The sequence below is a fragment of the Nelumbo lutea genome, chromosome 5, assembly GCF_056320005.1.
Source record: "Nelumbo lutea isolate HS-2025 chromosome 5, American lotus-T2T, whole genome shotgun sequence".
In the NCBI taxonomy this organism is placed as follows: domain Eukaryota; kingdom Viridiplantae; phylum Streptophyta; class Magnoliopsida; order Proteales; family Nelumbonaceae; genus Nelumbo; species Nelumbo lutea.
Genome location: NC_142688.1, coordinates 41211096 through 41225375, shown reverse-complemented (window position 1 = coordinate 41225375; position 14280 = coordinate 41211096).

Here is a 14280-nt window from a genome sequence, read left to right as displayed (position 1 = left end):
CTGAGCAAAGTGGAGTAGCTCAACAGCCAATGCTTTCTATTAAATCATAACCTTTCCTGTCATCTGTTATATTGTGTGCTAAAAGCCAATTGTCTCAAGTGTGGTTCAATCAACTGCAGAAGTAACTTAACAAAAAGTGGTTATTTCTAGAAGAGAAAATCCAACCAATGAAAGCTTTGGGCAAATCCTACTTGGTGCCAATTAAGGCCATCTCCCATTGACACTAATTATCTTGAAGATAAACTAATGAAGATATATGCTTATAGACCTAGAGCTGTCAATGGGTCGGGTTGGGTCGGATTCAGATCAGTCCCAAACCAATTATTAATCAGTTCTATAGGATTGATCTAAAACCAAACCGATTATTATTTGGTATAATCGGGTCTGACCCACATGTAAAATTAATTACATTTGATAATAACAGTTTAGAAGTTCATTTAATCATTTATCGTAATATACCTTAATAAAAGTGAAAATAAAATAGTAAACTATCGTTTATATGTTGATAACACAAGTGTTTTTAATCAAAATTATCTTATGTATTGTTTATAAAATATGTCCTTTTAAATATAAAATACAAAAAAAAAAAAAGAAACCTCTGCATATTATTAATTTATAACGATTCAGAACAGCAAAAAACAATCCCAACCCAATTATCAGGACAAAACCACAAAAACAGAATCAACATAATCGGTTCAATCGATTTGGTTGTATCAAGCAGACCCAATCCATTGAAGCTCTGGCATGTAAATCTCCTTCCAAGAACCCAAAAGAAAAGCTTGCAGATTTACAAGCTACTTGAATGTTTCCAATGTTTGTATCATAATATTTTAAAGGTTTAATGACTCTCTCTCTCTCTCTGCATAAATGCCATGTAATTTTGAACAATAAAATAATAAAACTTGAACCATGGTTTTAAAAAGGACTAAGTTCAATGTTTGTGACCACTCTTTTGTCTGATGATTAAAGTATTAATGTAATTATGCCCTAATTACTGGATATCTATGTACTCTACAAATTATTTATGATCTGAAATTGCATAAACCCATACAAGTACATGCAACTGGATGTGTTCAAGAGCCAATGCAATTACCAAGAGCTATTGATCTCATTTTGTTCATGTAGACTGTAGAGCTTATTGATCAACATTATTAGGTATAAATTCTAAGCAAAATTTTAAGACTCCCATTATAATACTATCAATATGATTTTCTAATATATCATTTGGCAAAATCATTTATATAACCATTCAAAGAATTTCCTTCTTTTTTTTTTTTTTTTGGCCTCATCATGATCCAAGGGATTTTAATTGAAAAGGCAAGATTTATATGAATAATTTTTTCTCTTCAAAACTTCTTTTTCACCACCTATATTAAAGTTTTAAATCATTAAATGGTATTCAAATTTAGGGGAAGATATTATCTTTTATCTTTTATTTATTTGTTTATTTACTTATTGATATTGAAGGTGTTCTCTTTTATCACCATCTACATAGAAAAAACTGCAAATCACAGATTTTGATTCAATGGATGGCCATGTGATATGTTTCCTTGTCACCCCGTGCATTGATTCTTGGAGCTTGTTGTTCTCCCAAAGCCCTTTGATTTTTCTCAGCGGGAACTGGTTTCTATAGGGCGATTTTTATTTTCAGGAATTAGAAAAATCATCACTGCCTTCTTCAATGTCTAATCGGCAAACAGAAGAGAGTAATTTCTGGGACCCACAGAGTGGACTCGGTTGTCCAAGTTCAAAAACATCAAAAAGCTTTGAATTCAAAATGTTGGGAATTTGAATGGTTCTCGAATCGATTTCAGAAATCCACTGTTTAAGGGTGTTTATGTCCTTTCACATTAGTATATGTACATGTGTAAGACAAAGATACCAAGTCACCCTCCACGTGGCATAATCCCCAACTCTGCAATCCTCCAACAAGTACAAAAAGTCAAAAAATGCTCTTTCACATCATCAACTTTGTCCCTATTTCCTATTCCGTAATATGAAATTGGCCTATTGTCGTTGGGTCTTCCTATAGCGTCGATACAGCCTAGTCATGTGTAGGCATGTGCTTTCACTTTAATATTAAATTATTAATTAACTGCAAGGAAAAAATAGAGTTTCATACAGAATCACTGCAGGTGGGCCCAAACACATCACATGTTTGCCACGTGTCCCAGTTAATGTAAGTAAGGGTGAGTGAGGTCGTATTCATATTTGGCGTGGTGTTCAAAAAATGTTTGAAACCGAGAAAATTGTGTCTTGACACACGAGGGAAAAGTGTTGACTTATGCCCAGAAATGGATTGTACGTCTGGCTACAGTTTTCCCAGAAAATTACGAGAAAACAGATTCCAAATCCAACCTCTTGTTCTGGACCAACAAAACAAACCAACTCCTGTCGACTTCTGGACCTCTCGTCTTCAGAGTTCAGACTTTGGTCAGGTTCATCGGTAGACTCACCCACCAAGGCACCGAAGCCCACACGGTGTCATTTCATAACAAAATTTACAAAATGCACAAGGGTCCGTTTGGGAGGATTGAGCCTGAGCTGAACATTCAGTTAAGCAGGTTTAGGCGTTTAGCTGCATTGAGGCGCTCTGGATAAGCTCGTGGTCGTTGACAGCCCAAAAAATAAAGAGAGAATGTCAGTCCAGGGTTAGAATTTTTACGCCCAAAGTACAGGTAGGATAAGTGAGAGGTGTATAGAATGGGATTTTTTGACATTTTGAATGATTATAGGCCTGCAATGGAAATCCAATGGGCATGTCTATACTTTTCCAAAAATAAATACCAATCGGATTGAACGCTTTAACTGTATGTGTCGTAGGCTATGGAATCATGATTTTCAAAACTGAACTGGACCGGATGGTCGGACTAGAAAAACTGAAAAGGTGACTGGTTCCGCTTTACCCCAGAACTGTTATTTTGCCAAAATCATTGATTTAGTCAACAAACCGGTGATCTGGGCAGTCAAGCTGTCCAACGGTTTTGGTGGTTTTTATTTTTAATTTTTTATTATTTTTTAATGGGCCATCTTTTTTGTTCGAACAGTCAAACCATTCGACAGACCCTGACCAATTTATTGTCTAGTTCAATTTTAAAAACCTTGTGTGAAATCAATGATAACACCCCATGCCACTGGCTTCAGACTTTCTAATGTAACCCTATATAGACAGTCAAAGAATGCTCAGTGAAAAATCCGGAAAGCACATACCGGCTGCCCAACTAAGGGTTGTCCGCTCTATCTACTTTGAATGATTTATTTGGAGCACTTCAAAGAAACTGAATCAACTAAACTGAATCTTCAGTTCAGCCCTTCCAAACGGGCACTGAGTGACTGGCACCTGATTTGGGCGCTCCGTGTAGGGCCCACATTGGAAAGAGGAGAAGCTACTGTGTTTCACCCCGGAAAGGCACTAAATCCATAGCTGTTACGATGTAGACTCCCGTGCTTACAGTAGGATAGGAATCTCTTTGTCCCCATTTGAGAATTTTGGAAAAAAAAAATATTCCAATTGAATTCCAGATATGAGCCTGTAATGTTCAAAGGCTGAGAAGCTTTTTTCAACTTTGCAGCTAAGAGCCTGAAACTTTTCAAGCTTTTTGAATATGGGATTGATGCCATCTAAAGACTTGGAGGAAACATGAAACCAAGTTTCAAAGTTCAAACTCCTTGAATGAAGATGAAGTCGATTGATGATTTCAATCTTTCACTTCATCCAAGTGATTGGACTCTAAAATCTAATCAATGGGCCAATGTTGTGGACATGGGATTAAGTTAAATTTCTCTAATTTGAATTTGAACTTTTCTGAAAGGGATGTTCGCCATGCAATGCAAGGAACCAGCCTTCAAAGCATAGGACCACAATTGAATTAGGGATGTTTTTTGTTAATTTATGGGATTTGTGAATATTTATTAACAAAAAAACCCCGATTTGCCTTGCATTAATTAAAGGTTCATTTGCTTCAAGGGTTTGTATTGTTTTGTCTTTTAGATTCATAATAGTTATAATAAATGTTGAGTTTCCTATAAAAAATGTGCAAAAGCTCAGAGATGTTTCTCATCCATTAATGGTTTTGCACATTGTCCATAACAAATATTGTCCCAGTCTCCTAAATACATGTTTTCAATTCCTTGGTATTCTCACAAGGGCCACTTCCATTTTGCTGATTCTAGATCTGTTCCATCACTTGCCTTCAGTGAAATACCAATGTTATTCAGATTTCTATGACTTTAGTATAATTTAAATATCTGCAAAAAAAAATCATTTCTTTTAATTTGGCAGTGGAAGTGGCATAAGACTAGTTTAAGTAAACTGTAAAAACATTCTTTAAGGTCCATTTGTCTCCAAATGGTAAAGAGTTAAAGAAAATAATAAATTAAAAAATTAAAAAAAACTGTTCTCTTTTAGTTGTTAATGCACATTGATGTAGTATGCCTAGAACATTACACAAGGAATACTTCATCGGTTTATGTTGGTTATTAATTATGTGAAAGGTGACATTTGCTTTAGCATTTTAATTTCATTTAAATAATTAAATCCTCATTGTGTGATGTTTGTAGCATTTATAGTATTGACATGCATTAAATGGATGCCAAACAAGCATTCCCCTTTCTAGAATATGTTTTTTCTTAAATTTCAAACCATTTGTGGATTCCCTTTTTTTTTTTAACTTTTCTGCAAACTCAAAACACTTTGAATTTAAAATTCTGTCTATTCAAACTTCATACAAAATAATAGTGTTCATAGTCCACAAAGAAATAGTAGGGCTTTGGATTAGTTAAATTTCTGAATTTTTAGTGCAAATCCCAAACAAGGTAACAACCTTCAAACCACAGACCCACAAAATTTAACTAGGGATGTTTTTTGTTAGTTTATGTGGACATATCATTGTTTATTAACAAAAATTCCTTGATTAGTCTGTTGTCATGTTGTGCATTAAAGCCTCATTTGCTGCATAAATTGTGTAATCAAAATATGATACAAATTTGATCACAAAACAAACAAGAACAAAAATATTCAAATGTTTAGTTTTATTTCTTTTACAAAATATTCAAATGCCAATATGAATTCCTTAAGTTTGTGTTTGGCTGCAATGCAAATAAATTTGCATTGGTGCAAAACATTGGCAGTGCAAATGATTTGAATGTAAATTGTGAGTTGTGACTTATTTTTGTTTCAAATTCTAACTTATTTTGTTTGGTTGGAGTACAAATGAACTAAATTAAGACATGAAGCAGAATAGAGTAAATCCCAAAACAAAATTAAATGAAAATTTGCATTTTTTTTCTTTTGCACTCCTATGCATTTATACTAGTGTAAATAAAATTGCACTGCAACTAAACACAGCCTAAGGATATCCTAAAAATAGATTCAAATTCCTTGGTTCTCTTGTAATTTGTAAAGTTTGCATCCATTGATTGCTATTTCTATTTGCCTTCTCCAAAATATATCAATGTCCTTTGATGTTCTAGTGGCACAATGGAAGCAACATGGTTGCATAAGCCAATTCTAAGATCTAGTATAAGGTCTAGGAGCTAAAATTAATATTTTTCTTGTGAACTATTTTATTTCCAAGCAAAAAAGGAAAAGGACTTTAAATTCTCTAATTTATTAATTTCATCTAAAATTAAAATGATGTCATTTGATCAAGGTTATTTTGGTTGTTTGTAATATAAAGCTGTTAAAATTAAATACTATCTCAGTATCTAACAATATAAGAATGTACATATAAAATCCAAAGATGCAAGCAAAATAAATGCAAATAACCAAAGAATAGTAGAAATAAGCAAAAGTCCTTTTTTCCATAAAAATAAGAATGGACAAAAACCTTTCTAAAATATAAACTAAAAGAATATGCATTTAATGCACATTGGAGCTGAGTGCTAAGACCAAGACACTACACAAGAAGAATATTGTATCAATCTATGTGGATCATTAATTAGGTGGTCATATATTGCTACTTCTGGTTATCTTATTTCCATTAAACTTTAATTAATTCACCATTGGTGATTAACGTATGAACACAGGATTTGCAGGAGCCAAGGTAAAAGAAAAAAAAAAAACAATAGCAAGTGAACTGTCATACATTTAATGCTTGTCAAACAAGCATTCCTCTTAAAACATCTTTTCTAAGAGTTCACCTCATTTGTGAATTTAGAAATTAAAAGACTTTTCAAGTTTTTATAGAGTACTGTATTAGTGTCAAATTTAAAGATTTTTAATTCAAATATTTTATTTCTTTAAAAAAAATAAAATTTCAACATATCCATGAATTTGCATAAACTATTTAACTATTTCATTAGTTCCCTAGATGAAAAGCATCTCATTTCTATGATTTTTGAAAAGGTATTGATCCATGGATGTAAAGCTTAGACCTATTCCTTGATTTAGAAAAAAAAAAAAAAAAATTGGATACATTCCATCACTTGCATCTTCTCAAATATAATTTTCTTTTAGACTATGTTTGGTTTAAAGGAAAAAGTAGGGAAAGGTAGAGAAACCTTTACAAACCTTGTATAGGTTTCCCTACCTTTCCTTTCCTTTCCTTTCCCTACTTTTTCTTTCAAATCAAACACAGCCTTAAGGTTCTTATGGCAAAGCAACATAAGTCATCTACAAAACTTAGGTGGCATCTAGATAAGCTAGAGGATTTGTTTTTAAAAGCCCAAAAGAAGAAAGCCCCAATTTTAGGCTTTCTGCTTTGGGGATTAAAAATTATTTTGCCTTCAAATTAAAATGTTATTAAAAGTAACTCTTGCCAAAAACTGAAAACACTTTTTTGCCTCAATTTTGTTTTTCACAGCCAAAAGCTCAAAAGAATAAGCTTATCCAAACAGAGCCTTATTTAAGGCTGATTTAACCATTAGTTTAGTTATCAAATAGGAAGGAAGAACGAAAAACATGATTTATTTAACTAATACATGAAAAAAAAAAACAAATTTTCACAATATGATTTAGTTATGTTAGGTTTTTATGTTTCTAATAGTTAAAAGTGATTTTCTTAGGCAAAAGAGAAAGCATTACATGATACTTATTTTCAAAGCTATATTTGTTAAATGGTGTTTTAACATTTAAGTGTCCATAATTTGACAGTGAGCATGACAATAAGCCTAAAGAATGGTGAAACAAGATTCATGTAGTCAGCCAATGCTATATGGTTGAGGCACTAAGCTTGTGCTCATCAACTTTGGCTTAAAAAACAGAGGGGTAGCCCAGTTGGGAATCTAGATGAATTGTCCTAGTGGTGGTGTGGTTTTGAATTCTGCTATTATCATCTTTGTAAGAAAAGAGATGTTGATGAGATGTTGTACAATTCACTTAAAAGAGAAACGACCTCAGACAGTAATTAATATCAACAAAAATCATAAATATGATTATTTTAATCAAGAAAAATCCACAAAGCTCATTTATTTAATGAGATTCTAAAAGCAAACTTCTAAAAACAACCAATCACTTACCTTAACCAAACTTGGTTCATAAATGAATAAGAGGAAACAGTTAAATAGTGCAACTAATCTAACCAAACTTGGTGTATTTAAAAAGCCTTTGACAGTGAAAATATCTTTGTAATGGAGTTCTTCAAAGGAACATGATTGATCAAGGGGGGGGGGGCTTCCTCATGAAGTCAATGCAACAAGGATCAAATCGATATCTTCATTTGTTGAACTGGTAGCAGAAATGAAGCTTATGTGATTGGCAAATCAAATGGCCAATGTCTGAACTCCATTTTGCAATAATATCTTTTGGAGGATACATGCAATTATTATGCATGTTACCATTTAGTCTATTCTCTTCAAAAAAAAAAAAAAAGAAAAGGAAAAGCTTATGGCTCCATGAGTACAATTATTGCTGTAACCTAACACTTCAATTGCTTTTGTACTTCCTCTTTTTCAGAATATCCCATGACTTTCACATCTTATATCAACTCATAAAAATCAATTACCCAAAATTTTTTTCATTTTTCATTTTTGTTTGCTTTCTTTTTTGTTTTTTTTATTAGAATCAATCATCCAAAACTACCAAGGCCTGTAAAGTAAAAGGAAAAAAAAGTGGGTAAAAGTGAGTTCTGTCAAATTGGATCAACTCTGGACCTACAATTCATTTGAGGAGTGAGACAGCATTTAGCCATTGTAGACCCATAAGCAATAAATGCTTGTGTACCACATATAACACACAGATGTAAATCCAAAAGTGTTTAAAAGGGCAACATAGCAGAAGTGAATGTGAAGTCAATTACAGGAATCTTGATCTACTATTCCATCTCAATTAGAGCCATATCATTTGTTTTCATATTCCCTTCTATTTAGTGCCAAAACTTTACTCATGAATATCTCCTCAATGACACCATTAACCTAGTTCACCAAATGAGACTTGTATGATAGGAAAAGGATTAGGGTGTTTGACAGGGAAATTTCTTTTAATACATGTAACAATGGAGTTAGTATCATGTATGTTATTACCGCTTTCTAGTTGCCCAAATGATATAAATTATCTAAATCATCAACAAGGAAAATACCTATGAAACACTTCATTTTAGGGCATAGGAAAATTATACCAAATTTCTGAATTTTTCTGTTTTAGTCTTATTCTGCATCCAGGAGAAATCCAGAAACTAGTGTATTTTAAGCGATGACTAGAAGAGAGTCGTGCCGGCCGGTGTTAAAAGATGCCAATGCCTTATAGGGGAGTGATTACATTCGGTTTCTAACTGGAAACTGAATTGGTAGTTGCTTGTGGATGAGTTTAAATCATGGTTTTCAAGATTGGATCAGATTGAAAAATCGGGAATCGATCAGGTGATTGGTTCTGTTTTACCCCAGAATCGTTATTTTTCAAAAAATCATCATCTGTTCGATTTAAATGATCGAACTGTTCGATCCAAGAACCAAATTCCTGACCAATTTATTGTCCAGTTTAATTTAAAAAACCGTGATTTAAATAGCTCCATATTTGATTTTTTTTAGTTAAAAAAGCGACAAAATTCTACTGGATTAAGAAACAATATGAGAACGTGAGAGAATAAGAGAATAAGCTGCTAAAATAGATAACAGATAGCCGATGTCAAAGACAAACATGATGTCACATACTTGATGACATTTCTAAATGATTCATTAACACTGACAATTTAGCCATTAATAAATTAAAACTTATGTATATTAGATATTTAATTAAGTTTAACAAAGCATAAGTCTGGAGAAATGACATTTAGCTTCAAAAACTAAATATAAGTATGATATCATATGAAATACTCGTACCCGTATCCATATCCAAAATTTTAGGGAATGAAAAGTCGTATCCCCATTTCTAGTACATGTACTCATACCCATATCTGTAGCTGGGTATCATGGATTTTTACACTTCAGATGTCCTATTCACAAGACATTACTTTGGTGTATTAGGCTCTGTTTGGAAAGCATACAAAATAATAAAAATATAAGGTTTCTCAGTCTATATATTTGTATTTGTACTCCTTTCAAACAGAACCTTGGAAACATTTTCCCAAGAATTAAGTTCTGTAGAATTAATAGTGGAAATGAATTGGCTTGTTTCTATATTTCTGAATCCTAATATAAAATACTATGCAATATTATAATAATAATTAGCAATAAAGGAGATCACGTTTGGGAGACAAGCAGTAGTAAGCTGTGATATAGGCTTAGAAGTTATAAACAAATGCTCTTTTCCTTGTTTCTTTAATGATGAAGGAAGATACAGCATGAGCACTGAGTCTTCCAAAAGCAAAAAAAAAAAAAAAAAAAAAAAAGAGATAAAGAAATCCAATAAATTATTGGCAGATTTGAGCAACAGGAGGAGGAGTGAAGCTCTCAAATGAAATCCCATGTGTTGGTTGAATAGATGTGCAGGCCATGATTCCCACGGCCACACTTGAGTGTGAGGTACCAGCTGAGACGCGGTGATTCCATGTCTCCTCGTCAAAGCTCTCCTGCTTTTGACCCAGGAGGCATGCATCGTCCCAACTCTTCCCCACCAAGATCTACCAAACCCTTTTCTCTGCTTACTCAATAAAGAAAGAGATATGGCGCATTGATTGAATTACCCTCCTTTTCCTTTTTTTTTTTTTTCTTGTTTTGTCCTTTGTACTCAGTTTAGAGATGCAGGAACTCTAAGCAAGGTTTGGTTCAACCATTGAACCATTGAACAGGTCAAATAAATTAGCGGTTCAACCACCTAGATCAACAAATTACTGACCAAATCAACAACTTTAACTAAGGATCGGGTTAAGGGTGAAATGGAGCCAATTGCCTAAACAGTTCCCAAGCCAAATGGTCTGACTGTTCGGGTCAATGGTCATATGAAAATACTAATTCTGAAAGTTGAAATCAGTTCAAATGAATTCTTCTTCTTTTTTTTTTGGGGGGGTGGTATTGGAAACATCTCCCATACTTAATAATTTATTATTCACAGGAAATGTTCTCAATGCACATGAATGCACTTGTGAGGCCCTCATGTGTGAAGAGCAGATCCCCAGTTCCGATAAACGATGAGTGGATTTGAAGAGGGAATTTGTGAGTATGACATTTAAGATGTGAATATCTAATGCTGATGGACCGGTGGATCTATTTAGATTGTAGACCCAGTTGGGACCATTGCTAGTTGTTGAGCTTATGATGAAGGAGGCAGAGGGAAGGACAAGGAGACAGGAGGATGGACGATTGTGCATATGACATTTGCAGGAGAGTTATCACTTGGATCATTGGAGTGAGAACATAGAACCCCTACCCCTCATCGATAGGATAAGAGGCCAGATCAAGATTTTAAATCCGTTATTGACCCAGATGATTAGACTGATTGACCCCAAAACCGGCCAGGCCCATTAGGATACAGGTTCCGTTTCATTCTTGAACCATTATTTTCAAAAAAACCACTGAATTGGTCAATGACCTGCTGACCTGACCTAACTGGTTGATCAAACCGTTGACCTAGATAATTGTTTCTGATTTTTTTCTCAATTTTATTTTAAATCACTAATTGATCCGTTTGAACTGACAACCAAACCAGTAACATGAAAATCAATGGTCAAAGTGGTTCTAATTCCATTTCGTTTTTTAAAACATTGGGCTACAATATAATCTTGAAGTATTGGATTAAGACTAGGTCGTGGGTATCCAGATCCAAACCCTATCATATACATGAACATGAATACATCAGTTCCGGGTCATTAAGTTTGGATTCAGGTCACAAATGGTTTCGAACTCAGACCCGTTAAATGATCAAAACTAATCGGATATGTAGAAATTGATCAGGCTCTAAAAGGGGAACTTGGATCTCTTACCCACAAAAACTCTACCCATGCCTACCCACGTCTCATTGCAGCTGTATATTGAGAATATCTTCCATGTTTGAAAGTTTACCATGGGAGATTTTCCAATGTACAGTTATAGTATCATGAGGATAGGTGTCGGTAGAATTCTTGTGGGCAGGAGATCTCAATTCCTTAAAGGGGTGGCCGTTAGTAGTGCAGTGAGCCCACATGATAGTGGGTTTCAAACCACACCACACCACTTTAATGTGTTCAGTTATGACATGGTGTAATTCAAGACCCAATATCTTGTGGTGTGGACACACCAATAACTCGTGGTTCCAACCACGCCACAATCTCCTCTCCCTATCCACTACTTTGCATGTATATTAATTCATACAATATTTTTTTAGTTATTTGTTTTATATTTAATTAAAAATATTCATCTTACCATTATAATTGTTATTAATTGGTATTAAAAGTAGGAATTTTACTTTTTTTATGTCTTTATTAATTTTAATAATTCTAGATTATTTTTTACTAATTATTTATCATTAATATTAATTCTCTTTTGTATGTTTTATATTACTTTTAATTTTTTAGTCATTATTAATTTTTTGAACTCATTCATTAATTTTTTATTAATTCATATTAGCTGTTATTAAATTGATCACATGTTAAATTAATTTATATTTTTCTTAAAAAAAAAACAAAAAAAAAAAAAAAATTATTATTGATCGACATTGTAAATTATCTCACATTTTGCATCTAAGGTTGCATGGAATTAAAACATAGGGTGTCGCTTGAACCACACCACACCCCATGCAAACTGACTATATAGATGTGGTGTGGTTCAGGCTACCTAATTTTGTTCATGGTACAGAACACCTATTCCACTGTGGCGTGGTGTGTTTTCAACTGAGGAAGGATAAACTAAATGTGATGGTTGTTCAGCGGGATGTGAAACAAATGATAATATTTCACGCCAGTAAAAAAAATACATGAGACTTGAACCTTTTACAGTTTGGCACATAAATTTATTACCGGCATGGAACATTACCATTGGTTCCACAGCCTGCTGAACAGCCATCACGTTTAACTAATTCACATTCTTTTCAACTACACCACGTTGGATCTTTAATCGGATAGCTTTTTCCACTAAGGCTGTATTTGACATTCCTTATTTTAAGAATTTATCTCCCTTTTTCTGTTAAAAATTCAGTATTTATAAAAATATTTTAAATATAAAAAAGAGATAAATCGTTAAAATAAGAAATGCCAAATGCCGCCTAAACCTGCACCTTGGGTGGGCAGTGGGCTGTTGAGCATTTGCCAAATTCTAAATGGGCCTATCTCGAGGGCCTAGGTTGATGCTTTAAATTCTTCAAATACTTGACTTGCCACTCCTGCCGAAGTCATGGGCCGGCTGGTCCATAGGGATAGAATAGAAAAAAGTATACTAGACCCCTTTATGGGAGCGGTGCCACCTGAGCTTTAGGGAAAAGGGAAAATCTATGACGCCAAAAAAATGTGGTATTGAAAGAGTTTTGATCAATCAAATTCCACTCATGGATTTTAATAAATTCCACATGATTGGTTAACACATTTATGATATACGTTGATTTATCACAAATTCTCATGTATTTTAGATGTTATAGTCAAACTTGAGGAAAAAAATTATTAACTGAGATGGTTAATAATGCAATGTTTTTGAACCACCGTTAACCTGGATGGTCAAACCGTTTCGCCTGGGAACCATCCAGGCAATCAATTCTGTTTTACCCCTAAACTGGTCCTTAACAAAAAACCGTTGAATTAGTCAACGATTCATTGACCCGAGCAATTGTACCATCAATCCATTCAACGGTTTTTGGTTGTTTTTCATTATTTTAATTATTTTTATTTTTTGTCAGAATTAGCCATCTGTTCAAACCAGACGGTAAAACCGTTGATCCAAAAACCGGTGCCCAAAACGGTTTTGAATCTAGCCAATATTTTTTCCAAACAACGAAAAAATTTTAAAACTGGATTTAGCCAATATTTTCCATCTGCCTACCAAATAGCCCAGACAATGTAATTACATTGAACTACATAACTAGGTATGTCAGTGGATCGGGTTTGGGTCCTCATTTTCAGGCTGGTTATACACTTAAACTTTGGGTCGAGGTCAGGTTGAACCAAACACATGTCGAACCTGACCTATTGATATCAGTGCTTTGGATCGGATTCAGGTTGAACCAAACCTGACCCAATGTATAATGGTGCTTATACACCAATACCAGCCTATTAACTTAGAGGGAAAAACAAAAAATAATAAAACAAAAAAAAAAAAAGAAAAGATAGTCAACGTCTCCTCCCAACAGAGGCAAAATCTCCCTGCAGAAAAAGATATTATTGGTTGAATGTGATGAAAAGTTCATCTTGTTAAACCTCAAAGTATACTTTGTGAAACATAACCAATGAAAAGTAAGCAACTTTAATGTAATTGATTAGAATTTGGATTTAGCATGCATCCAATATTAGTGAATGCATCATAATTGAACTCTAAATACGATCTCAAATAGCAAAGTTTCCACCAAAGAGGCCATATAAATGCAATCAATCTCTAATAGGGTGTCAATGGACCAGTAGAAATCAAAATCAATTTGGACAGATTGGATGGGCCAATAGTTAATAATGATTCAACCAGTCCAGACTTAATGGTCCAAAATATTTATTGGATTGGACTGGATGGATTTAAGAGTGTTAATGGACCAGTTTTCCAATCCAAAATCAATTTGGATGGATTGGAGGAAGCAACAAGACATATTGGATTGGTCCAATCCGGTCCAAATTATTTATTAGATTGGATTGGACCTGGTCCATCTGTAATAAATTTATATTGGATTGGATTTGATTAAGTCGATATCTGGTCGATTGAAATAAGATAAAGAATATAGGTGCTAATGGACCAGATTGGACAGTGTAGAAGTTGAATTGACTGGTCCAAAATGGTCCAAAATATTCATTGGATTGGATT